This window comes from Macaca mulatta, chromosome 3 (assembly GCF_049350105.2).
Source record: "Macaca mulatta isolate MMU2019108-1 chromosome 3, T2T-MMU8v2.0, whole genome shotgun sequence".
NCBI lineage: Eukaryota > Metazoa > Chordata > Mammalia > Primates > Cercopithecidae > Macaca > Macaca mulatta.
In genome coordinates, this window is record NC_133408.1 from 32,263,290 (window position 1) to 32,290,418 (window position 27,129).

A 27,129-nucleotide genomic window follows, 5' to 3' on the forward strand; every position below is an offset into this window, starting at 1 on the left:
TTCATTGGAACTGACTGCAGTTGGCGCAGCCCATGGAGAGTGAGGAAAAGCAGTGTGGAGCGACGGCCCACCCAGGAGCCACATGGAGCACGGAGAGCTCTCCCCCGAGCCAAGGCAGGCAGTGAGTGATGGTGCTGCCCCGCCTGGGAAACCACACTTTTTCCATGGGTCTGTGCAACCCAGAGATCAGGAGATCCCATCATGAGCCCGTGCCACCAGGAACCAGAGCTGTGCAGATTCTCAATGGCTGCTCGGCTGGAGACTGTCTAAGACGACTGAGCTCCCACGGGGAGAGGCGGTGGCCATCACTTCGGCTGCCTAAGACTACTGAGCTCCCAAGGCTTGGGGGCGGGGCGCGGTCACCGTCACTGCCGCTGCCTGGTGCCTAAGACGACTGAGCTACCGGGAGTGTGGTGGCTGCCATCACTGCAGCTCCACTCTGCCGTTTTCCCCTGCTGCGGTGGAGTTTGGACCCAGGAGGAATTCCCCACAGTGCAGCACAGTGGTTGTGGCAGATTGTGGCAACACGGCCTCTTTAGGCTGGACCTTGAACCAACCCTTATCACCAGGCAGGGCCTCCTTCTGAGAATTTCAGGACCTCCAGCCAGGCGTGTATGCACGGAACTCTGATCTCCCTGGCACAGAGCCCCTGCGGGGAGGGGTGGCCACAGTCTCCGCGGATCAGTGAACTTATTCTTTTCCCCTGCTGACTCTGAGGAATCCAGGCAGTCTGGACGAGAGGGAGTCCCCCCAGTGTAACGCACCCCCTCCACCAAGGGACAGCCAAAGTGCTTCATTAAGTGGGTTCCTGATCCCATGCCTCCTGACTGGGCAAGATCCCCCAAAAGGAGTCACCAGACACCTTATATAGGAGTGTTCCCGCTGACTTCAGCTTGGTGCACCTCTGGGACAGAGCTCCCAGAGGAAGGAGCAGGCAGCCATCTTTACTATTCTGCCTCCACTGGTGACATCTCCAGGAATCATGGGAGGGAGCCAGGCGAATAGGGTGTGGAATGGACCCCCAGCAAATGGCAGCGGCCTTACAGAAGAGGGCCTGGCTGTTGAAAGAAAAACAAACAGAAAGCAATAATAACAGTATCAACAAAATGTCCTCATAAAAACTCCATCCAAAGGTCAGCAGCCTCAAAGATTGCAGCTAAACTCATGAAGATGAGAAAAAGTCAACAAAAAATGCTGAAAACTCAAAAGGCCAGAGTGCCTCTTCTCCTCCAAGTGATCACAACACCTCTCCAGCAAGGGCACAGAACTGGGATGAGGCTGAAATGCATGACGTGACAGAAGTAGGCTTCAGAAGGTGGGTAATAATGAACTTTGCTGAGCTAAAGGAGCATTGTCTAACCCAATGCAAGGAAGATAAAAACCATGACAAAAATTACAGGAGTTGCTAATCAGAATAACCAGTTTAGAGAGTGTATTAGGGTTCCCTAGAGGGACAGAACTAATAGGATATATATACATATATAAAACTAATAGGATATATATATATTCAGAACTATAGGATATATATGTCAGAACTAATAGGATATATATAGACTAGGATATAGACAGAACTTATATATATATATATTATAATATAATTTTATATATATATATGATATTATAGGATATATATAGGGGAGTTTATTAAGTATTAACTTAGATGATCACAAGTTCCCACAATAGGCTATCTGCAAGCTTGAGGAGCAAGGAGAGCCAGTCCGATTCCCAAAGCTAAAGAACTTGAAGTCTGATGTTTGAGGGCAGAAAGCATCCAGCACAAGAGACAGATGTAGGCTGCTAGGCTAGGCCAACCTTGCCTTTTCATGTTTTTCTGCCTGCTTTATGTTCACTGGCAGCTGATTAGATTGTACCCACTAGATTAAGGGTGGGTCTGCGTTCTCCAGCCCACAAACTCAAATGTTAATCTCCTTTGACAACACCCTCACAGACACACCCAGGATCAATACTCTACATACTTCAATCCAATCAAGTTGACACTCAGTATTAACCATCACAGAGAAGAACATACATGACCTGATGGAGCTGAAAAACACAACACGAGAACTACACAATGCAACCACAAGTATGGAACAAGCAGAGGAAAGAATTTCAGAGCTTGAAGGCTATCTTGCTGAAATAAAGACAGGCAGACAAGATAAGAGAAAAAAGAATAAAAAGGAACAAACAAAACCTCCCAGAACTATAGGATTATGTAAAAAGACCAAACCTATGACTGATTGGGGTACCTGAAAGAGACGGGAAGAACGGAGGAACCAAGTTGGAAAACATACCTCAGGATATCATCCAGAATAACTTTCCCAACCTAGAAATACAGGCCAATGTTCAAATTGAAGAAATCCAGAGAACCCCAGTAAGATACTCCATGAGAAGATCAACCCCCCAAACACATAATCATCACATTCTTCAAGGTAAAAATGAAGGAAGAAATGTTAAGGGAAGCCAGAGTGAAAGATCAGGTCACCTACAAAGGGAAGCCCATTGGAATAATAGCAGACCTCTCAGCATAAACCCTACAAGCCAGAAAAGATTGGAGGGGTCAGTATTCACATTCTTAAAAAAATTTCCACCTCAGAATTTCATATCTGGCCAAACTGAGCTTTGTTAAGTGAAGGAGAAATAAAATCCTTTTCAGACAAGCAAATGCTGAGGAAATTCATTACCACCAGGCCTGTCTTGCAAGAGCTCCTGAAGGAAGCACTAAATATGGAAAGAACAAACTGTTACCAGACACTACAAAAACACACTGAAGTACACAGACTAATGACACTATGAAGCAACTACATCAACAAGCCTGCAAAATAACCCCTAGCATCATGATGACAGGATCAAATTCACACATAACAATATTAACCTTAAGTGTAAGTGGGATAAATGCCCCAATTAAATGACACAGAATGGCAAGCTGGATAAGGAGTCAAGACCCATTGGTGTGCTATATTCAAGAGAGTCATCTCACATGCAAAGACACACATAGGCTCAAAATAAAGGGATGGAGGAAAATCTACCAAGCAAATGGAAAGCGGAAAAAGCAGGAGTTGCAATCCTAGTTTCTGACAAAACAGACTTTAAAGGAACAAAGATCAAATAAGACAAAGAAGAGCATTACATGACAAAGGTTTCAATTCAACAAGAAGAGCTAACTATCCTAAATATATGTGCCCAGCACAGGAGCACCCAGATTCATAAAACAAGGTCTTGGAGACCTACGAAGAAACTTAGACTCCCACACAATAATAGTGGGAGACTTTAACACCCCACTGTTAATATTTGACAGATCACTGAGACAGAAAATTAACAAAGATATTCAGGACTTCAACTGAGCTCTGGATCAAGTCAGCCTGATAGATATCTACATAACTATCCACCCACTCCCCAAAACAGAATATACATTCTTATTGGTGCCACATGGCACTTACTCTAAAATCAATCACATAATTGTAAGTAAAACACTCCTCAGCAAATGCAAAAGAACCAAAATCAAAACAAGCAGTCTCTCAGACCACAGTGCAATCAAATTTGAACTCAAACTTAAGAAACTCACTCAAAATTACACAACTACATGAAAATTGAACAACGTGGTCCTGAATTACTCCTGGGTAAATAATGAAATTAAGGCAGAATCAAGAAATTTTTTGAAACCAATGGGAACAGAGAGACAATATACCAGAATCTCTGGAACATAACTAAAGTAGTGTGAAGAGGGAAATTTACAGCACTAAATGTCCACATAAAAAAACTAGAGAGATCTCAAATTGACATCCTAACATCACAACTAAAATAACTAGAGAAACAAGAGCAAGGAAACCCCAAAGCTAGCATAAGACAAGAAATAACCAAGATCAGAGCAGAACTGAAGGAGATATAGACAAGAAGAACTTTAAAAAAAAAAATCAATGAATCCAGAAGCTGGTTTTCTGAAAAAATTAATGAAATACATGGACTACTAGATGGACTAGAAAAGAAGAAAAGAGAGAAGAATCAAATAGACACTATAAAAAAGATAAAGGGGATATCGCCACAGACCCCACAGAAATACAAGTAAACATCAAAGAATACTACAAACACTTCTATGCAAACAAACTAGAAAATCAAGAAGAAATGGATAAGTTCCTGGACATACGCACCCTCATAAGACCGAACAAGGAAATAGTTAAATCTGTGAATAGACAAATAACAAGTTCTGAAGTTGAGACAGTAACGAAGCCTACCAACCAAAAATAGTCCAAGACCAGATGGATTTACAACTGAATTCTACCAGAGGTATGAAGAGGAGCTGGTACCATTTCTTCTAAAACTATTCCAAACAATTGAAATGGAGAGACTTCTCCCTAACTCATTTTATGAGGCCAGCATCATCCTGATGCCAAAACCTGGTGGAAATACAAAAGAAAAAAAAAACCTTCAGGCCAGTATCACTGATGAACATCACTGCAAAAATCCTCAGTAAAATACTGGCAAACCAAATTCAGCAGCACATCAAAAAGCTTAGCCACCACAATCAAGTTCATCCCTGGGATGCAAGGCTGGTTCAATATACACAAATCAATAAATGTAATTCATGACATAAACAGAACTAAAGACAAAAACTACATGATTATCTCAATATACACAGAAAAGGCCTTCAATAAAATTCAGCATTCCTTCATGTTAAAAACTCTCCATAAACTAGGTATTGATGGAGCATACCTCAAAATAATAAGAGTCGTTTATGACAAACCCACAGCCAATATTATACTGAGTGGGCAAGAGCTGGAAGCAAAATCAGCACAAGACAAGGATGCCCTATCTCAACATTCCAATTCAACATAGTATTGGAAGTTCTGGACAGAGCAATCAGGCAAGAGAAACAAATAAAAAGTATTCAAATAGAAAGAGTGGAAGCCAAACTGTCTCTGTTTACAGATGGCATGATCCTATATCTAGAAAACCCCATTGTCTCTGCCCCAAAGTTTCTAAAGTTGATAAGCCACTTCAGCAAAGTCTCAAGATACAAAATCAATATGTAAAATTATAAACATTCCTATACACGAACAATAGACAAGGAAAAAGCAAAATCATGCATGAATTCCCATTAACAACTGCTATAAAGGAAACAAAATACCTAAGAATATAGCTAACAAGGGAAGTGAAGGACCGCTTCAAGGAGAACTACAAACCACTGCTCAAGGACATCAGAGAGGACACAAACAAATGGAAAAACATTCCATGTTCGTAAATAGGAAGAATCAATATCATGAAAATGACTATACTGCCCAAAGTAATTTATAGATTCAATGCTATTCCTATTAAATTACCATTGACATTCTTCACAGAATTAGAAAAAAAACTACTTTAAAATTCATATGGCACCAAAAAGAGCCTGTATAGCCAAGACAATCCTAATCAAAAAGAAAAAAGCTGGAAGCATCATGCTACCTGACTTCAACTATACTACAAGACTATGTTAACCAAAACAGCATGGTACTGGCACAAAAACAGACACATAGACCAATGGAACAGAATAAAGAACTCAGAAATAATACTGTGTGTCCACAACCATCTGAGCTTTGATGAACCTGATAAAAACAAGCAATGGGGAAAGGATTGCCTACTTAATAAATGACGCTGGGATGCTAGTCATATGCAGAAAATGGAAACTGAACCCCTTCCTTACATCTTATACAAAAATTAACTCAAAATGCATTAAAGACTTAAATATAAAACTCCAAACTATAAAAACCCTAGAAGAAATTCCAGGCTGTGTCATTCAGGATGTAGGCATGGGCAAAGATTTCATGATGAAAATGTCAAAAGCAATTGCAAACAAAAGAAAAAATCGACAAATGGGATCTAATTAAACTAAAGAGCTCTGCACAGCACCAACAACAAACCTATCATCAGAGTGAACAGACAACCTACAGAATAGGAGAAAATTTTTGCAATCTATTCATTTGATGTAGGTCTAGTATTCAGAATCTACAAGAAACTTAAACAAATTTACAAGAAAAAAACAAAAAACTCTATCAAAAAGTGGGCAAAGGACATAAACAAACATTTCTCAAAATAAGATATTTATGTGGCCCACAAACATATGAAAAAAAAAAAGCTGAACATCACTGTTCACTAGAGAAATGCAAATCAATACTACAATGAGATACCACCTCATGCCAGTCAGAATGGTGATTATTAAAAAGTCAAGAAACAACAGATACTGGCAAGGCCGTGGAGAAATAGAAACACTTTCACACAGTTGGTGGAAATGTAAATTAGCTCAACCACTGTGGAAGACAGTGTGGTGATTCTTCAAGGATCTAGAACCAGAAATACCATTTGACTCAGCAATCCCATTACTGGGCATATACCCAAGGAATATAAATCATTATATTATAAAGATGCATGCATGCCTATGTTCACTGCAAGACTATTCACAATAGCAAAGATTGATTTCATGTCAACCCAAATGCATGTCAATGATAGACTGGATAAAGAAAATGTTGTACATATAAACCATGGAATACTATGCAGCCATAAAAAGGAAGGAGACCATGTCCTTTGCAGGGACATAGATGGAGCTGGAAGCCATTATCTTCAGCAAGCTAATGCAGGAACAGAAAACCAAGCACCAAAGTACCACATGTTTTCACTTGTAAGTGGGAGCTGAACAATGAGAACACATGGACACATAGAGAACAACACACACTGGGGCCTGCTGAGGAGAGATAGGGGAGGGAGAGCATCAGGAAAAATCGCTGGGCTTAATACCTGGGTGATGGGTTGATAGGTGGATGCATGCTGGGCTTAATACCTGGGTGATGGGTTGATAGGTGGAGCAAACCACCATGGCACACATTTACCTATGTAACAAACCTGCAGGTCCTGCACATGAATCCCGGAATTTAAAATAAAATAAAATAAAAATGAACAAACAACGTAAATGGACATTTCTCCAGAGAAGTTATCCAGATGGCCAATAAGCACATGGAAAGATTCTCAACATCATTATTTCTGAGGGAAATGCAAATCAAAACCGCAACGAGATACCACCTCACATCTGCTAGAACAGCTATATACAAAAGAAAAAAAAAAAAAGGAAAATAACCACTGTTGACGAGGATATGGAGAGATTGGAACCCTCATACATTGCTGTTGGGAATGTAAAATGGTACAACCCACAGTGGAAAACAATTTTGGGGTTCTTTAAAAAGTTAAACATACATTTACTACATGATCACAGTTCCCTTCTCAGGTATATACCTAAAAGTACTGAAAACAGATATTCAAAGACTTGAACATGAATGTTCACAGCATCACTATTCATAGTAGTCAAAAGGTATAAAAAACCCAAATGTCAATCAATGGATTAATGGCCATGCAAAATGTAATATGTGCATACAGTGGAATTTAGCCATGCAAGGGAATGAAATGCTGATACATGCTACAACATGGATGAACCTGGAAAGTATATTAAATGAAAGAAGCTAGACATCAGACATCACATTTTATATGATTCCATTTGTATAACAGATATAGAACAGGTAAGTCTATAAAGAGAGAAAGAGCACATCTGTGTTTGCCAGGGGAGAGGTAGTTGGGTAATGGGAAGTAACTGTTTAGTGTGTGTATTAGTCCATTCTCACGCTGCTAATGAAGACATACCCGAGACTGGTTTATTTATAAAGGAAAGAGGTTTAATTGACTCAGTTCTTCATGGTTGCCTAGACCTCAGGAAACTTACAATCATGGCAGAAGGGGAAGCAAACATGTCCTTCTTCACATGGTGGCAGCAAGGAGAAGTACCAAGTAAAATTTTAAAATTTTCGAAGGAAATAAAAAAAGGCATCAAATGTGTGAGTAAGGCATAAGACTGTGGAGACCGATCATGCACAGTAGCTCACACCTGTAATCCCAGCACTTTAGGAGGCTGAGGTGGGCTGATCTCCTGAGGTTGGGAGTTTAAGACCAGCCTGACTAACATGGAGAAACCCCATGTCTACTAAAAATACAAAATTAGCAACTCATGGTGGTGCATGCCTGTAATCTCAGCTACTTGGGAGGCTGAGGCAGGAGAATCTCTTGAACCCAGGAGGCAGAGGTTGCGGTGAGTTGAAATTGTGCCACTGCACTCCAGTCTGGGCAACAAGAGCAAAACTCCATCTCAAAAAAAAAAAAAAAAGAAAAAAAAAGAAAGAAAAAAAAAGAAAGAAAAAAGAAAGAAAGAAAGGAAAAAAAGCCCAATAATGTAGAAAATACTGTACTTATTTAAGTTACAAAACTGAAGTTTGGAGTATTTCCCCAAATCTACAAATAGTAATTGAGAGAGTCAGTGTTAATATCCTGGTCTATATGTCTCAAAGCATGTATTTTCTTATAATATATATACAATACTTGACCCAGCTGCATTGGTCTGCTTGGGCTGCCATAAGAAAATATAATAGACTGGGTGACTTAAACAACAAAACATTATTTTTTCATGATTCTGGAGGCTGGGAAGTTCAAGATCAAGGTGCTGACTAATTCCGTTTTTTATGAGGGCTCTCTTCCTGGCCTGCTGATGGCCCCCTTCTTGCTGCATTTTATACTGGGGATTAGAGTTTTGACATATGAATTTAGGGAGGACATATTTCAATCCATAGCATCATCCTTCCACATTGTTTAAATTCCTGAAAGTTAGTTATAAACCTGATGATTGAATTCACTCTAATTCTCATATTTAAATGGAAAATTTGGTACAAATTATTCCTTACTTTCCACACCAAATTCCTTTGCAACCCATGTTTTCCCTGCTGTGTGTCAGGAAGCTAACCCCTACTGAATCTTTTTACTGACCGATTACAGATGGTATTTTGCCACAAGATGCACTGGCAGGAGTTGACTGAGCTGCAAGGGAGGAAAGCCAGTCTTTTTCTTCTCTGCTGCCCTGTAGCTTCAGCACCACATCTTGGGCAGCTGCTACTTTTCTCCAAAACTACAGCTCCAACTTAGCAGCCCCTCCTCTGTGCTTCCAGTTCTCACTGGGTTCTGTTAACATTATTTCTTCTCATTGTCCCTTCAGCCCAAGAGGTTGTAACGTTGCTAGTCCCTGGGTAAATTATTTATTTGTTCCTAAAACTCTGCCTACACCTTTTTAGCGTCCTATCATTAACATATCTTCACTTAAACCATATTAAGGGTGAATCTCATTTCTTACTGGGACCCAGGACCTAACAGGCCTTGCTTACATATTGCATTTAAATTAAATCTCAGATTTATGGTACTTACATGCCATTCTACATTTGTATTTCAGAAAATATATATGTACATAGGCATCCATTCATTTAGGGAGAGAAAAATGAAAAGGATAAAGATGTCAGAAGGAATGAAAGGGGCCTTGCAAAACGACATAAAGAAATTCTCCCTTATGCCTTGAGAGAAACCTCACATTGCCAAAGGGTCTCTGGCAAAGAAGCCATACAGGAAAAAATGCCCCTTTGTCTCCTTATGCATAAATTGAACATCATTACCCAATGAATGTTCATTACCCAATGAACATCAATACCCATTACTGTCCATTCCTTCAATGGAAAGGTTATAAGAGGGGATTGTTCTTTTTCTTTATGATTGTTTTTTCATTTTTTTCCTTTTGGAGTGAGAATAATTAGACATTTTCAATACTTTAGTTTAAAATAGGTCATTTCCCTTTCACATTGTCAGAAAAGTCTTACTTCCCTAAATTGGGTGATTGGGGTGTATTTAGGGAGTTCCTCTACGCAGTGTAGCTGAGTTTCAAAATCAGTGTCCTTCTCGGTGTTTGAAATGTATGGTGGAAATCTTTGGGGATTGTTTTGTAAATGCAGAGCGAGGTCAGGTGAAGCCCAAAGGCAGTAGGTCAGAGTGGGCCCCGGGAATACGTCCAGCAGAGAAGCAGTTCAAATGGACAATGAGCAGGTGCAGGCAGGTTCGGATGCTGCGATAGAAAGGTCAAGAAAGGGGATCTGAAGAGAGGAGAAAAAGGACAGAGAAGGAACTTTTCTATGGGGGCAGGCCTTGTAGTTGGCTCTAACAATCTGAGAGAAAGTCTTTTTTCACATAGTAGACAAATTCACCAAGAGTATAGGAAGATGCCTAAGGAGGAACGGCTCGGGACTTCTGCTAATTCATTGAAAGTATATTTATGCATTCATGTAACATAGGTAGATTATATCCTTAAATTCTCCAGTGGTATTTTAGATGTCCCAACAACGTGTGCCACTGTGAAAGGCCAAAGTCAGAGAGAACAGTGAGTCAGGGAGGGAGGAAATTGTTTTTCACTGAGATAAGATTTTCGTCCCCTGGGTCTTTAAGAGGGTGATTACTCAAAAGCAAAGCCAAATTTAATAGCAGGGACTTCCAGGGTAGAGCATTCCAGCCCTGGCTTGTTCTCTATTAAACACCTTGAAAATTAAAAGCATGACTTTGCCACTTGGTATTCCCAATGCCCAGAACAAATGTCGTCCTCTAATAGGTAAACAGTGGATGCTTGCTGACTGATTGCAAAAACACTCACATGTCTGACTCCTTCAGTCCTCATACTCCTGGACGCACCTTAGCAGTCATGGACACAAGGAGACTGGGGCTTGCCTGGACCACCCACCTGGCCTGGGCTGTGCCAGCCGCTCTGCTCCAGTGTGTGGTTGCTCAAGTTTAGCTACAAGGCCATACAAGAGTCCTTCCAGGAGGAGGATGGGGCGAACTTTCCAGCTAGGGTTTGACCTAAGGAAAGATTTCAAAACTTGCCCCTGCAATGCTTTAACAGCATTAAAGTCAAATGGAGGCTTTTCATACAGTGAAATCCACAGTAGCTCTCTGTGGTATGCAGGGCTACCAGCCAGACAGACCTGAAAGCAAGCGCTTGCCTTGCTCTCTCTCTGCCACAGAACGATGATACAGGGATAACAAAGGGAAATACCAGGGAATGTCAAGTCAAACAAATCGTAGCTCTTCTCTGGCGGCTTCTTTGACCTTGTTCTGAGGTAAGTCACACCAGCAGGAGGGGCATTCAGGATAAGCATGTTTGTCATTTGAGGCTTCTATCTGCTCCAAAGGGAACTCTAAATCTTCCTTATGAAGGCACTGACATTTAGTTTGGCACATTTTCAGATACTAGAAAAAGAACCATGACTTGACAAAAAGAAAAAAAAAAGTTTAGTTAATATAAAGCAGAAGAGGCAATTATTTCAAGCCATTTAGAGAATAATTTGAACATAAATGTGGAAATATAGAAGTTTTTAGGTACTGGGATTTCTTTTTTTTTTTTTTTTCCTGTCAGTGAACACCAAAGGAAGATAATTACAAGTTTTTCAAGTCTTCTAAAATTGAGTAAGTTTTCTCTCTTTTTTTCCTTTGCAGTATCCAGGGATTTTGTTTGTTTGTTTATTGCCACATATGGTTTCTGTTTCAAGGTCTAAGAGCATCATATCAAGCTTTATCACATCTGAAGCTGAAGGGAGTAGTTCTTGCAGACAATCTGTAGCATCCATTTAAAAATAGATAGAAGTCTTCAGTTTGGCACGTGTTTATCTGATGAACCTCACTGTATATGTTCCACGTTTCAGTTCAATCTCATCTGAGGGAGCAGACCTATCTGTTGATTCGATGGGGCCTTTATACTCTTTTATGTGACAAAATAACCCAGAGATTCTCACAACTTAAGTGTAAGGGATCCAGAAAGGCTGAGGAGATACAAAACATTTTCCAAAATAGATGTGCAGTTTGTACTTGTTGATATACTTGCTGAGTATTTTGCTTTCTTCTTTGTTTTCAAAGGGACACCTAATTCTACATTCCCACCCTTTTCTTTCTTCTCCAACTTGTACATTCTGTAACTTCTATTGTCTTGACATTTTGAGGCAATGTTCCATCCCTCCAAGTCTGCGATATCATTTTACTCAGAAAAGCTAGCTCATGAATGAAATCAGAAGAGGAAAGTTCATTTTTGTAATTCCAGCAATGAGACATCTTCAACATTCATCACCACCCAAGTATCAGTTATTTGAAAGCAGATTTTTAAAAAAGGCCTGGTGTCAGAAACATTAGTATGTCATGCCCAAATCATACGGAGTCTCTTGAACTCAAAGGGGGAAGAAAAGGCAGCCTGCTTTTAGACCTTCTGCTTTCCTTATTAACTTTGACCTTAGCTATTTCTCAATCAGCTGCTTACACATCCATTTTATACACTAGAGGTGTAGAAAATTTCATAAGAAAAGCAACCAGCATAAAAATGACTTTTTAAAGAAAGTTCAGTAACCTCCATATAGATCGAATATGACATGTTCAAGTCACTGACTTCATTTATGAAATGCACTTCCCTGATGTGTTAAATAACTCTTCCTCCTAAGTGCAAAGGCTTTGTGTGGCTCCTCCTGCCCCCCTCTCTTCCCATCTCCATGATTTATGATGTTATCCTGACAGGCTTCATATGTCTAGGGCCCATTAGGTAGGAAGGTAGTTTAGCCTCTGGGTGAGTCCTGCAGTCATCCCGGGGTGAGTATTACTGTTTGGCAGTCTCCCTGTAAGTTTATGGAGGAACAACAAAAAAGAGAATCTCCTGGAATAGAGGTTTTAGGGAGAGATGGCCCCTGCTTGTGAAATAAGCTTTGGAGCTTTGTTTCTGGGTAAACCTTTTTTTTTTTTTTTTTTTTGAGATGGAGTTTTACTCTTGTTGCCCAGGCTGGAGTGCAGTGGCGCAATCTCGGCTCACTGCAACGTCTGCCTCCTGAGTTCAAGCAATTCTCCTGCCTCAGCCTCCTGAGTAGCTGGGATTACAGGCACCCACCACCATGCCTGGCTAATTTTTTTGTGTGTTTTTAGTAGAGACGGGGTTTCATCGTGTTGGGCAGGCTGCTCTCGAACTCCTGACCTCAGGCGATCCACCCGCCTCGACCTCCCAAAGTGCAAGGAATCCAGGTGTGAGCCACCACACCCAGCCAACTTTTATTATTATTATTTTTATTGTATAAATCCACAACGTTCTCTTTTTAAACAGAATGTTGAACTGGGGAAAAGACATTAAGAAACTGGCTCAACTGTCTGAAAAAGATTTGGGAAAAACGTGGAGCTGCCTAAGTTGTAAATTGGGGCCACTTGTGAGAACCCCGAGGACTGAAAAGTACATCTTGAATTAAAATATGGTCTTGTGCCTGTGAATCAGTAAAGGATGTTTATAGATGTGAGATGTTCTAATGTTGTCTGGAAACAGCTGCTGATCTTGGATGAGTATCAGGTGTGTGTGTGTAAAACAGACCTCCACACACAGAGAACACTGAAGCTGCTAGGGTGGATCAACTGTAAGTTAAGTATCTGAATAATTCAAGGTGACTATCTTTTCTAAACTTCTTTCCTGTAGAGTTTGATGTCTGAGAATACTTGGGAGCACTACCACCACTTCTCTGAGAATTGTTACTTTTAGGACTGATATTTAAGATGGAAATACTCAGATAGATAAAGATTTAGTCTGCAAGTATTTTGCATGAATTCCTTTAAAATGGGGTTGCAAATGTTTCAGTCTTTTCTCTTTCCTTTGGTTGGATTTTATTACTAGATCAAGAGCTGCCAACAGCTAGGCCCAGTGAAATGTGGAAATCACTCATGTCTTCCTACCTTGTAATAAGGTGAGGTTTCTGAATACCTTTTAGTTGAAGGAATAATAACAGTGCTTAAAACATAAAAATACTAGTTACTGATTGTTACCTGTCCCACGGCCTAGTTGCTAACACATTGTCATGATGAAAGAGCTCAGATCAAATCTAAATTTTGTGTTAGAAGTCCATTGCTGTATTAATCATCCGAAATAAAAATGTCACAGTTATGATTCTTTGGAAACTGCTGCACTTAACTTCCAAACTGTTGCTTTTTAAAAGGCTAATTCGGGGTTGGGTACATTAATGTCAATGTCCTATAAAACTGCCAGCTAAAAAAATGTCAGCAGAGACATTTTTTCTAGCCGATGTCAGCACAAAAGGCTGCCTCAGTTGTTTCATCTCCAAACAGCTGCATGCTTTCATTGACATTTGGTGACCTTTCTTTGTGCACCCGGCCTAACCTCTTAGGTTATTTCCTGGCCTCCCTTCTGTGACCTTTGACCAAGGCCAACCTTTAGCTGGAGAATGTGACATTTTGTTCTCCTCTGGCTGACATGTGATGCTCTCATTATTCAAAGGTATGTGAAAATAATGACCCCGAGTGACCTTTGAGTTTCCTTTCATTTATTGGTTGTTTTTGGTGCTTGTTCAGCGTGTACTCGCCTAGGTGAAGGGGGGTGAAAGTGACGATTGGGGTAGCCTTAGACGGCCCATATCTCATTTTATTTCATTTCTAATCTCTTTCCTTCCAGACATGCTACTTTACTGTTTATGACTCAACCTGATTGTTTTCTGTATACTGATCAAGGGACAAATTTGACCTGTGAAAAATGGGTCTTTTCGAAATTTAAGAAATTTGGTTTAGTGAGTGAAGCTGGTTATTTGTTTCTATCTTCTTCCTACCACAGACATGTCTGCATTTCTGAATATTATTTTCCATCTGGTAATGGTAACTCTTTTATATTTGAAAAATGAATAACATATAGAATGGTTGTAATATGTGACAAAATAAATACCTAAAAAGTTTGTCATTCATGTTTTATTTATATAATTCAGTTGGATATTTGAAAGAGTTCCTGTCTAAAAAATAATTTGCATGTTTTATCACATATTTATAATAAACTTGGTTATACTTATAGATTTAATGCTATATTAATTTAAATATGTATGTATATTAATATAGAAATGTGTACAGTGGGTACTAACTATGAAGAAGGAAAATTAAATTTAAGCACTGATAAAATAATTGTCACAAATTGCTTAAGTTAGATTTGGCATTTCAGGAACAAATTAGAGGACATTTATCCATAAGAATGTAGAGATATTTAAAATTATATTTCTCTCAAAGTATTTCACTAATTTGTGACATCTGAGACAAAGCATATTTCCATTTAAAAAATAATAAAGCAAGGAATTATCATGCTGCTTATATAACATATATCTGCATGTATTTTGCTCCTGTCAATTCTCTTCTCTAAGGTATTTACCTCTAGAATAGATCCAGCTGCTGTGGAAAATTGAAGATAAGAGTTTAGATTGCTTGGCCAAAATGTAAGCGTGGTCATTAACTCTGGGATTTCGTAACTTTCCAAGGCAAGCTGTTTAGGTGCTGATGATGAGTGACTAGAGAATTATTATAAGTACAGTAACAATTACAGTCTTTAGCAAAACACAGGGCCCTCTATCTGGACACATTCAGATAAAAAAAAGGCCATCATTCCTGAATTATGGTATCCTCTAATTTAATATCCAAATGCTAGAAGAAAAACTATAATTACACCATTTTACCAAACTGTTATTTATTTTTTAGTACAGTAAAAAATAAGACCTTTAATCCCATGACACATTTTCTACTTATGATTCAGTCCAGTGGTTAAGCCTGATTTAAGAAACTTTGACACAGACACAGTGCATTACTTCCCTACAAAAGACCTAAGATAAAACTATCCCTTCTCATTTCTGAATTCATGTGATTAATTTCAAGAAGGACACAAGAGAGGTAGGTGCTTTAAGAAGCAGGTTGTCTCAAGCCTGAACAATACCTGACAATCAACCATCCCTGATGCAGGGTGCCATTTTTCTGGAGAAAGCATGCTTTTATTTCTAATTTGCAAAAGGGTGGCATATGGGCTCTGCATTCAACAAATATCTGATAGTTACTTTATAGAGACAAAATCTACTAGACACATGGAGATAATATGAATCAGACATGCGTCTGGCCTTCAAGAAAGATGCAATCTGGTAGAAGAAAAAATCTTTATAACACACTGAAACTTCTAAGTACCACAAGAAAAAAAAAATTCCTATAGTTCCATAAATAATAAAGAACTCCAACTTAAATCAACATGTTTTGCCTATTTTTATAGCTCTATTTAAGGCATTCTAAAATTCCATTCATAGATAAGTTTTTGAGGTATCCATAAAATTCATTTCTCATGTCGTTGTCCTTGTGGCTAGTTAGTGTATATTGCTTTACCATCTACCAATCATGCAAGCAAACTTTACAAATAATTAGATTTAGACCCATTAACTACTCTAGGATGAAAGTTGAAGCTAATGTCAAAGCCGAATTTCATATTTCTCAAAAAACAACAATACATTTAAACTCCAAGATACGAGTTTTGTTTTTGTTTTTGTTTTTTGTTTTTGTTTTTTTTTTGAGACGGAGTCTCGCTCTGTCACCCAGGCTGGAGTGCTGTGGCGCTATATCTGCTCACTGCAAACTCTGCCTCCCGGGTGCACACGACTCTCCCGCCTCAGCCTCACCAAGTAGCTGGGACTACAGGTGCCCATTACCACGCCCAGCTAATTTTTTCTATCTTTAGCAGAGATGGGGTTTCGCCGTGTTAGCCAGGATGGTCTCAATCTCCTGACCTCGTGATCCACCCGCCTCAGTCTCCCAAAGTGCTGGGATTACAGGCGTGAGCCACCGCGCCCGGCCGGTTTTTTTTTTTTTTTGGCTACAAAACCAACTGGAGACATAATAATTAGAGTATGAGATTAAACTCATTTAATCAATGTAACCAAGAACACAAAGAAAAAAAAAGTAGGGTATTTACGGAATGGCTACATGTGTACTCCCAAGTTTTATCAATAAACACATTCTGCATGAACATTTGCTTCATACAAACTTTTCTTCTCTGCCTAATACTGAAAATTTAGTCTTTTATTCTTTTTTCTTTTTGCAACCAATGATATGCTTCAAAGACTTAGAAGGAAACCTCAAAAATGTCTCCGAAATGTTTCTCGTGATTCGCTGTGTGCAGACATGATCTCTCAGAGTTGTAATGGCTACTTCGTTTCCATTCAAATAGGTTTAATCCAATAAAGGAGGAAGTTTAAAATATTTCATGGGTCCTGTACTGAACTGAAGGGAGGGTATTGCACTAATTAATAAACAGACATGTATGCAGAGTAGATGTGCTGCCAGGGTAAAAATAGTCAATGAAAGGAAGCTTTAACAGGAAAACAACAAAAGCAAATAATTGATCAATATTTTAATAACTACATACCTTACATTGGAGGGAATATCTTCATTCTGTTATGTTGTAGGGTTTTAAAAATAAATTATTAGCTTTAAAATGTTTGAAGTTTCCCATTTAGAAATCCGTGGTGCATTTTTATCTCCTTTATTCATTTGTTATTTCTTTATTTTTAGAAGCAACATTAGAAACTTGTTTTTGCGCTTAGCTCACTTTGTTCTCTGTAAAGATTCTAACTTGTTGGGCATTTAATCACTATTAAAGACAAATGTTTTCACTTGTTCAAAAAAATTTTCACTTAATAATAAAATATGACTTGCCACATAAATGTCACCCTTCATGGACAAAGTGCTTTAAAGTGATAACAGGTAACCAAGTTATAAATGTTTAAAAATCATGTCTGGCAGGAGGCATAAGTTTCCCTCTCCAAATCCCAATAACCTAAAATTGAAGAGAGCCAAGGCCTGTTTCCTGCTTTGTGATACTGCCTTATTGTCATTTAGTCGTCTTTAACCACAAAGGCACCATGCTCCATGTGGTAGATTCCTAAACAGTCATAAATCTACCTCTTGACCAAGTATGGTTTTTCAGCATGTGTTTTGTTAAGCAACAGAAATGTGCACACAAGAACAGTAGGAAAGAATTACTCATATCTGGGTTCCCCTAATGGAATCCCCAGGTCTTTTGATACCTAAGGCTCCAAACATGGCCATGGTTTCTAGATTAGTATAAATTCCAAAAGTAGCACACCAAACTCTAAGAGCAGAAAAGATGTAGAAAAACTCAGTGTTGTGCAGTTTTTTAAAAGTGAATGTTTCATGGGTTGTCTGATTATATATGACAAAGTAAATTTCTCTATGGTTCTTTGTATAACTACAACTTTGTCTCCTTTTCACCTCCAGAGTGAGACATATTGTAGTTCTGGCTGATTTCACTGAAATTTCCTGTTGCTCCTCGAGAAGGAGTCTAGATATCACCAATACTTTTGTGCCATTATTAATTTAAAGGCACATATACTCCTGTTATCTCCTGGAATGAGGATTTATTTTTATTTTTTTAACCTAAATCTAATTAAGAGGAACAAATAGATTAATTTTCTAGACCATTTCTAGTCAAAACGACAGTCTCAGAAGCTATCAAAATTCACTGTATTTTTAATAGTTCTCTTTATTTTAAAATGAGTAAGAACATATTTTGAGTATCAGATTTTTGTCCTCTCATATCCAACTGATTACTTATTTTATTGGTATGAGTGAGCATGTATTCCCTTAAGAGTGAATTTTGAAATATTATTTTTAAAATTAACAGTAAAATTATTTTGATACTATACTGGAGGTTTTTGTTCCCAAAGATCAATAAATTACTCTGTAGGACATAATAACTCAGTGTGTATTCTCAAATGAAATTGAAATACCTTCCATATACATAAAATCTGCAAAGGAATTTATTTCAGTAGGATAATAGTTAATTTATAGTGTTAAGTTCAAAAAGGCAGAAGAAGATAACAACCCAATTTAGGTAAAGATGTAGCACATATAAGCTGAAGGAAAATAAATGTCAAATAGAAAACCATATCTGAAATTCAGATCATATTTAGATGCACAAAAAACTGTTAAGAGCAGTAGGGGGTGATTGTATTCCAATTAAATTTCCTTTACTCGCATCAACCAGTCTTGGCTTGAAAGTCAATCATATGATTTACTGGGCTCTTGAAACAGTAGAAAGGGGGCAGCCCATGAAAAGGAGAGGGAACTGATAACATAACATTTCTAAGAAGGCCATGAATTACAAAATTTGGGCTTGGGGTGGAGTTGGGGTAGGTTAAAAGAAAGTCATTAAAAATAATAATAAAAAAAATACAATTCGTTCTTTTTGTGTAAGTGATATCATTCACCGGCAATTTTTTTCTTTTCTGAAAAAAGGGAAAAGCCAGATAAAATATTGTAAGTTTTATGCAATCCTTCAAGAGACTATAACCAGAAATTAGAGCTTTCCTAAGGCTTGGAGTTGTTTGTCAGGGGTTTCCTGTGAACAGGATCAGGGTGGGCGCAACAGGGCATGCATTTATTGCAGTCCAGCACAAATGTCAATATATATTTTTTGGTTATGGGAAACTCAAAGAAGTTGTCTGCATCAAACTGCCTCTGGGTTTAATTTTGAGGAAATAGTACTGTTACTAGCTAGGTGAACTTGGAGAAGTAAGAAAGCATCACAAACGTGGGCCTGGAAAAGAAGTAGGTTTTGCTTTGTGCTTTTTTTCAAAACCCAAAGGGCAACACATAATCTGAAGAAGATTATAAACTGGAGACTTGGGGACAGGTCTAATGAGTTATTTATTGTTCCCAAAGGCCCTTGACATGTATACGGGATTGGACTACTACCAGCTTTATAAAACCACGGTAGCTTATAGTTGACTCTGTAAATATTGAAAAGCGCACAGCAGACTCATATGTCCACAGATTCTTGGGAAATTTTGGGTTGCTGTGGTGTCTTTAATTTCCTCTTCAATATGATGACTAACAAAAGCCATATAAATTGTTTTGACAGACATTTCAGATACTAGGAATCTTTTATTGTAAACTCTTCTATAATTTTCTTTGGAGTTTCTTGTACTCTGGAAAATCACAAAAAAGAAGACGACTAAATATCTTTATTATAGTGGCATTGTCACAGCCTTAGGTGACTTCCAATGTATTTGTTTATGCAATAATATTTTTTGATATTTTAAAAGTGTTGGTCTTAAAAATATTTCTATCATATTGGAACATAAGATGACATTAGGGACAGAGATAGTTATAAAGAAATCACTAGGAGTTATGCTGTAAATATGTATATAAGATCTTTTCATAATGCAGATTACATAAATTTGAATTGACTTATAAGAATATTGATTATTGATCTGTTAAACTATTAGAGCCATTAGGGCCTTTTGTGTAAACAACTATTTTTAAAATGCATGTAGCTTTATAATAAAAATTCTTATGAAAAACACTTATGATCTTTTGCATGCTGAATAGCCACTTTTTAACATTAAATGTCTTGGCCAAAAATGCTTTTTAAAATTAAGAATCATTTAAATTGTACAACCACAAAAAAAAAAAAAAAAAGCCCTCCTGGAATTACTCAGCATGCACCTCAGCACTATATTACTTTAAAATGGTCAAGCCACCTGTTTTAAATCCCTGTAAACGGCCGTGCACGGTGGCTCACGCCTGTAATCCCAGCACTTTGGGAGGTCAAGACAGGCAGATCACGAGGTCAGGAGATCGAGACCATCCTGGCCAACACCGTGAAACCCTGTCTCTACTAAAAATACAAAAAATGTTAGCCGGGCATGGTGGCAGACGCCTGTAGTCCCAGCTACTCGGGAGGCTGAGGCAGGAGAATGGCCTGAACCTGGGAAGCAGAGCTTGCAGTGAGCTGAGATTGTGCCACTGCACTCCAGCCTGGGTGACTGAGCGAGACTCTGTCTCAAAAAAAAAAAAAAAAAAAAAAAATTCTTGTAAACATGTCTTACATATTTTTAAAGCCATTTTATGCTTTACTGAGTACAGTATATACTCTGCCAAAAAATACCTATATATACTTTTTATTGTAGTACTAATTCCTATTTTTGAACATTTAGAATTCTCAAGAAGCCCTATGTAATGATAGCTGTATTCATAAAAACACATCATAGAAATATATCATCGCTGAAATGAAATGTGTTTAGTCTATGGATGAAAACTGAGCCTCCTTCTTTGTAGCTCTTTGTGACACCTCATCTTGGTGTAACAGAAAAAACTAGAAAGTGAACTTCCATTTACAAAATTTTGAATAAGGTCTATTAATGAATTAATGACATATCTTTGCCTAGACTGTAAGCTCCTTGAGGACAGGAACTACAGCTTATTTATTTTTAAGTACCAGCAATATTCTACTTGATAAATTGGTGGTGAATGCATGTATATAAAAGGAAGAAAATCGTTTTTCTATCCAAAGGAAAGAATTTTAGGTATCAGAAAGAAAACATATCTTTTCAAGGAAAGATATTACATAGAATGTGTCTTAGAATCATAGAATTTCGGAGTTGGAAGATATTCCTCAAAGTAAAAGTCATTGCATATACACACTCAATGCCACATTCATTCAACTTTTATACATTAGAAAAGTTTGGAGATTCCCTTTTTTTTAAGCTTGATTCTTTTGGGCTAGTCAACAGAAAATGAAACCCCAATGTATGGCACTTTTGCATGCTCAGCACTTTGTATTAAAGGAAGTTGGAAGGACTTAGAAGCTGCCCCAGAATTGAAGTTTCTCTGGCTTTCCCTTGGTTTCTCCTGCCCTGCCTTAGTTTCTCCCTCCAAGCACAGGCAGGAATTCTCTCTGAAGTTTTCTTATCTGACTGATTGAAGTTCTTCCAAAAAACACAGTTCCCTTCCCCTCACTAACCCGGGAATGTTAATCATGGGAAAAGAAACTAAGACCATGACCACACCCACCCAAACAGGCTTTTTATCTATTCCTATGAGGACTATTACCCAGAGACTTTATCTCCATAATAAGACAACCTTTGTTCACAATGCAGTGCTGCCCCTTACCCTTCTGTAAATTGTAACCATGTACCCCAGAGCCCAGAGGAAAATTATCCCAGGCTGTTGTCTGTTCTTCAGACCCATTAATCTCCTCTAAAAATCATTTTCTCTTCTATTACAATTGCCTATATCTACCACTTTCCTCTTTCCTATAAAGAGGACATTTAATCTTCAACCTTCTAGCCCTTGAGTTTTATACCTTATGTGACTCCCATGCACTTATAAATTATAAATTTGTTTAACTTTTCTCCCGTTAATCTTTCTATTGCCAATTTATTTTGGTAGATTCAATTATTGAACTTGCAGAGGAAAAGTTTGAACTTCCCTCCAATTTTCTCCCTCTCTACCAATTTGCTACTTTTCATCTTTCAGTGTAAAGGAAATAGCTCTCTCCTTTTATTGTTTACCTTATTTGGCACAATGTACATAGATAATTTTTACGATTAATATTACTTGGGCATTGAAAGGGAAATTGTTTCTCTAAACCTTTTGCCTCACTTGATTTGAGCACTATGTTAATGAGGACAGAGCAATGCATTTTCGCTCTGTAGCCACTCTTTGGCCTCTTAACCTTTTTCAGTGTTCTCAGTGAGAGGTCAGGAGAGAATAGAAGAATCTAGCACCACTGAAAAAGCAAGTCACTGTGTAGCCCTACTCTCAGCATTTCTTATACATTACTGTTTTACAGGGAAAACAGTATGATAATAATTTCTTGCAGTTCAGTCCTGAGCACTGTGGTACTACTATTATGGGATGCATAATGTCAGATTTGAGGTATACCACCTCTCCATCCTGGTTTCCATTCAATAAATGTTGATGAATACACAGAATGTTAAGGGTGGGGAATTACTATTATAAAATAATCCTAAATCATCACAAATATATCCATATAGGACAATTTCAACAGGCCAATACCCCAAGTTTCAACATGTTTTTAATGTCAGGTGAACTCCAAAAGATGCTTACCTTTCTTTGAAGCCAAGATAAATACCTGGTATTTTGTAAATGTTTGCCCTGGCATGAGAGTCTTGCTAGAATTTAAACCAGCCCTGGGCCCCCAGCTGGCACAAACATGGGGGTGAGAAGCATGGCTGAGGCAAGCTTACTCACCACCAATTCTTCTCAGGTCACTGAGCTCCATAATTACTGAAGAATCAATATTCAGTGCCAATTGTCAGGGCCTCTCTTGAGATTCCTTGGCCATGTGCTATTTTAATGTCATTTCTCTTTACCACCTGCTTTACACAGAACCTGATGCTTTTGTTGTCGTTGCTGTTGCTTTTGTTGTTGTTGTCTTTATCAGAGCATCATTTTGTTTCACGTGATTGTACGCTATAAATAATTTTAAACCTATAAGTATCTGAAGTATATTAGATGCTTAATAGAAAACGGGATCTATAACACTAGAAAGAATATCACTGAGTAAGAGCCCAATAGATAGGAATTGCCCTTTAAAAAAGGAATCTAATAGACAAACACAAAGCATTGCTGCACAGTAGCCCAAAGTAATTTCTTAGCCTAGTGGACTTCAGTAAGACAAACACATCTCAAAAATCATATCCAAGAGGCTGTATGTGTTGGGGACTGGAATCTAAAAGGTAAGTCTCGTTTACACCTAGTAGGCCCTACTGGTACTGCTAGACCAGGGTTTACAGTTGGACTTCGTTGAGATTGTCCAGAACCCAGGCAGTCCCACTTCTTGAATGTTTCAAATTATCAGCAGGTCTAAAAGGATTTTTGAAATAATTGTTTGCCTGTTGTTAAATAATACTATACTAAATACTCACTCGCTTTTTCTTCCTAAAATTTCACAGCCACGCTGGGAAATAAGCAAGCAGGATTCATTATCCCCACCTGAGTGATGAAGAAATAAGATTTAGAGGGATTAGAGAAATCTTGTGTTTGTGTTTTTCCCACACTAGTAAACCATTATTCCTGTCTACACATGTATAGCAACGAGTTCACTCCCAGCACTAGAGCTCTATTCTGTTTACAAGTGAAGCCCAAATAACTCTTCGGAGGCAGAGGCACTATTTTGCACATTAAAAACACACACCTGTCTGTGCTGGCAAAGTCCTTCCACTTCTCTGCATGCTTGCATGAGAAGAGGCAAAAGGGAAGAACTCAGAGGAGACTGTGTTCTGTCCTTACCAGTTGGAGGGCTCTGCCTAGGCCACTTCACTTCTTGGAACCTTGGTCTTCTCATCTGTAAAGTGAGGAGATAGCTGATATGGTTTGGATGTTTGTCCCCTCCAAATCTCATGTAGAAATATGATCCCCAGTGTTAGAGGTGGGGCCTAGCGGGAGGTATTTGGATCATGGAGGTGGATCCCTCATGAATGACTTGCTGCCCTCCCCACAGCAATGAGTGAGTTCTCACTCTATTACTTTACTCAAGAGCTGATTGTTTAAAGCATCCTGGCACCTCCTCCTCTCTCTTGCTGGATGACACACCTGCTCCCTCTTCATCTTCTGCCATAAGTAAAAGCTACCTGGGACTTCACCAGAAGCCAAGCTAATGCTGGTGCCATGCATATATTGCCTGCAGAACCATGAGCTAAATAAACCTCTTTTCTTCATAAATTAACCAGTTTCAGGTATTCCTTTATAGCAACGCAAAACACACTAATGTAGTGGCCCCACACTGAGGAGTGGCATTGGTTGATGCCCCCACACACCCAAATGCACCATGCTCTTTGGCTGCTGTACCTAATGCTTTCTTGTTCCTTTAAAAACTTTCTTCTGGGAAAGAAAGGAAGCTGTTTCACCAAGAAATTGATAGTGGGTACCAGCTTAAAGGGTTACTCCTCAGAAATGTTTGCATTAAAATTAATATCTGGAAGGTGATATTTTAGTAGCCATCATCAATATGCATATGGTAAGGAAGAACATTTTTGTGGAGTAACATGGGAGGTGTGTTGGTCACCTAGATGTGCCACTCAGATCCCCCTGTAGGGAGAGATGTGGTGCCCAGCTTTAGGGCATGTGGTCAACAGACAGCCTCCAACCAGTGTCCCCTCAAGGGGTGGCCCCAGCTACAGAGTGCAGCTTACCTTTCCCAAGGTCCCACCCACTCCAGGGCACCTACATCCAATGAAAAGCAAAGGTGTGTGCGAGGGAACAACAAGACCCTGCTTCATGGGGAAACCTGACAGGTAATTCCCTCTTCAGAGCTCCCTTTTGGGATATCTAGGACTTTGGTTCACCTTTAATATTGTAGGTCAGTTTCTATCCTACCTACCAATAATGGAAGCCCAGGTGGAACTGGGGGAAGGGGGAACTGGGAAGAGGAGCTGTAGAGAAAGACAAGGCATCTCACTGTCTGTTTTCTAAAACTTCATTTAACGCAGAAGAATAGGGAAACACACGTACAAAGGACCACAGTAAGAAACAGAAAAAGCAGGAAAACAAGGAATCATGGATGTTTTCTCAGGAAAGTACCTAATTGTGGAGGTCCCAAGAGACAATGATGTCGTAATGGCTGAGATTCTTCCTGGAGGACTTTGGGAAGTGTCAAGCTCAGAATAGTATCTGGCTCACTTCCTGTCCTCTCGTTTCTGTTTAGGACTCTCCTGAGGAAGGTGCTCAGTTCCACTGAATGAAGTAGTACATTTATGGCCACAGTCTTGACTTCAAAATGACTTCCAGATTTCAGTTTTTCTGTACATCCTTTCAGGAAACTGCAGGCTATGCTTGACTTTCTGCCACCATACACACAACTATCACACCAAAAACATGTAACTTACGTCAGGCCAAGGTTAATAACAGGAAAATTTGATTTCTTAGGTTTTTACAGAGGACATCATGCTATCTGTTCTTGTTTAAGAGCCACAGAACATGAAATGGTACAGTAAAAGGAGTGGTTGATGTCAGTGGCTAAGCCCTGGATGGCCCACAGAAAGGTCAGTTCTTGGTGTCAAAAGTCACAGAGATGCCACATGGCCTCTTAATGAATGCAGGGTGGAGTATTACCCTTAAGAAATACTGGCCATCAGAACAAAGGGAGTTTACTATTGTGCAAATTATTACTGTTTAAGGGATGACTCAATTTGGTGATTATACTAGTATCACCCAAAAATGGAGCTTTTGAGTTTGCTCCAGATTTTGATAAATTGATTCTTACTGAAAAGGACTAAAATCTCTATGTCAGCGTTCAGTGTCTTAACACATTATCTTCTTATCTACAGGCAGCTTAAACCGGTATCTTAAGTGAAGGGCTGGAAGCCAGGAATTTTGAGACTGGGTATAGCCTAGCAGAAAAAGCATGGGTAACAGGGCACTATTTAAAATCTCTGTTTGAAAGATGTGAAAATCTTGATTTTGAAAATCTTGAATCTCTCTTTGCCAGCTAGCCAGCTCTGAACTTGGAGGCACTTCTAAGATCCTTCTGAGCCCCACTTTCTGAATCTGCAAAAGAGGCACAATCATTCTTGCTTTGCAGAATTATTGTGAAGTTTACATTAGATCCTATATGCTATGCACAGGATGTGTGAGGTTTACAAAAAGCCTTTTCCTACAGCTTCTTGGTGAGGTAGGATGAGTTCATGTTGCACAAGAGTCCATTTTCTGAATCTAACTTACCCTTCTTATGAGAAATTAATAATTAAAAGATTGTGACATTTTTATCATTGTGACATAGCAGAAAAATACTTAACAATTGAAGTAAAATGGCATTCATCATCGATCTCGTTTTGAGAGGGTAGACTCACAAATAGAACTTCTTTTCTTGCTTATGATATTCATATAGCTATATTCATATCTTTAAGAATCATGACTTATCTTTTATCTTTATGTATATATTTCATGCTTTATTTTTTCAAATATAAATACAGTTAATATGCAATCTTCTTTTGCCTTTGAATTTCACTTCCAAAGACATGTTTCTATTTCCCAATATTTGCCTATTATCTATAATAAAATTCACCATCCTCTTAAAAATGTGTTGTGTCAATGTGCAACCCCAGTATACTTGAGTCTCTGACACACACCCTCTGAGCAGAGCGGTCAGAGTTGCACCGTGAAGCTCTCTTCTTTGTGGCACTCATTCAGAGTATACGTAGACCAAAAGACAACCCTTGTCTCACTTTCATTATGATTTCCCAATAAGCCTCCTGAAAAGCTTCTACAGTGAAACTGACTCTGCATGAAATATAATTTATGAACTTGAACAAACACATTTTTAACGTTTTGCAGCTGAGATGATATGTCATGTAAAGGGTTATCATCTCCTTTCAAAAATGATCGCCCGGTTATAAACCCATTATCAAGATACTAACTAAGACCAAAATCTTTACTGGCTTTGGAGTTAAACTTGGGTTCAAGTATTTATCCCACAATAAACTGTTTGTACAAATTTGGGAAAATTGTTTGCCTTTTTTGAGCCTCAGCTTCCTCATCTGTTAAGATTGGGTTAGTAATGATACTACTTCATGATGACATCATGAGATGATGAGAGAAAGCACATAGGGCATGTAGTAG

General features: G+C 38.6%; 1 long non-coding RNA gene across 1 annotated transcript in view; it reads left to right on the forward strand.

Moving 5' to 3' along the window:
- The window catches only part of LOC106997317 (uncharacterized), a 140,313-nt gene that overhangs the window by 87,423 nt on the left and 25,761 nt on the right, over nt 1-27,129 (forward strand). Inside the window, exons 3-4 of the long non-coding RNA XR_013414953.1 lie at nt 13,556-13,625; nt 14,064-14,173. This is a non-coding gene — a long non-coding RNA (uncharacterized LOC106997317). The remainder of the gene's footprint in view (nt 1-13,555; nt 13,626-14,063; nt 14,174-27,129) is intronic.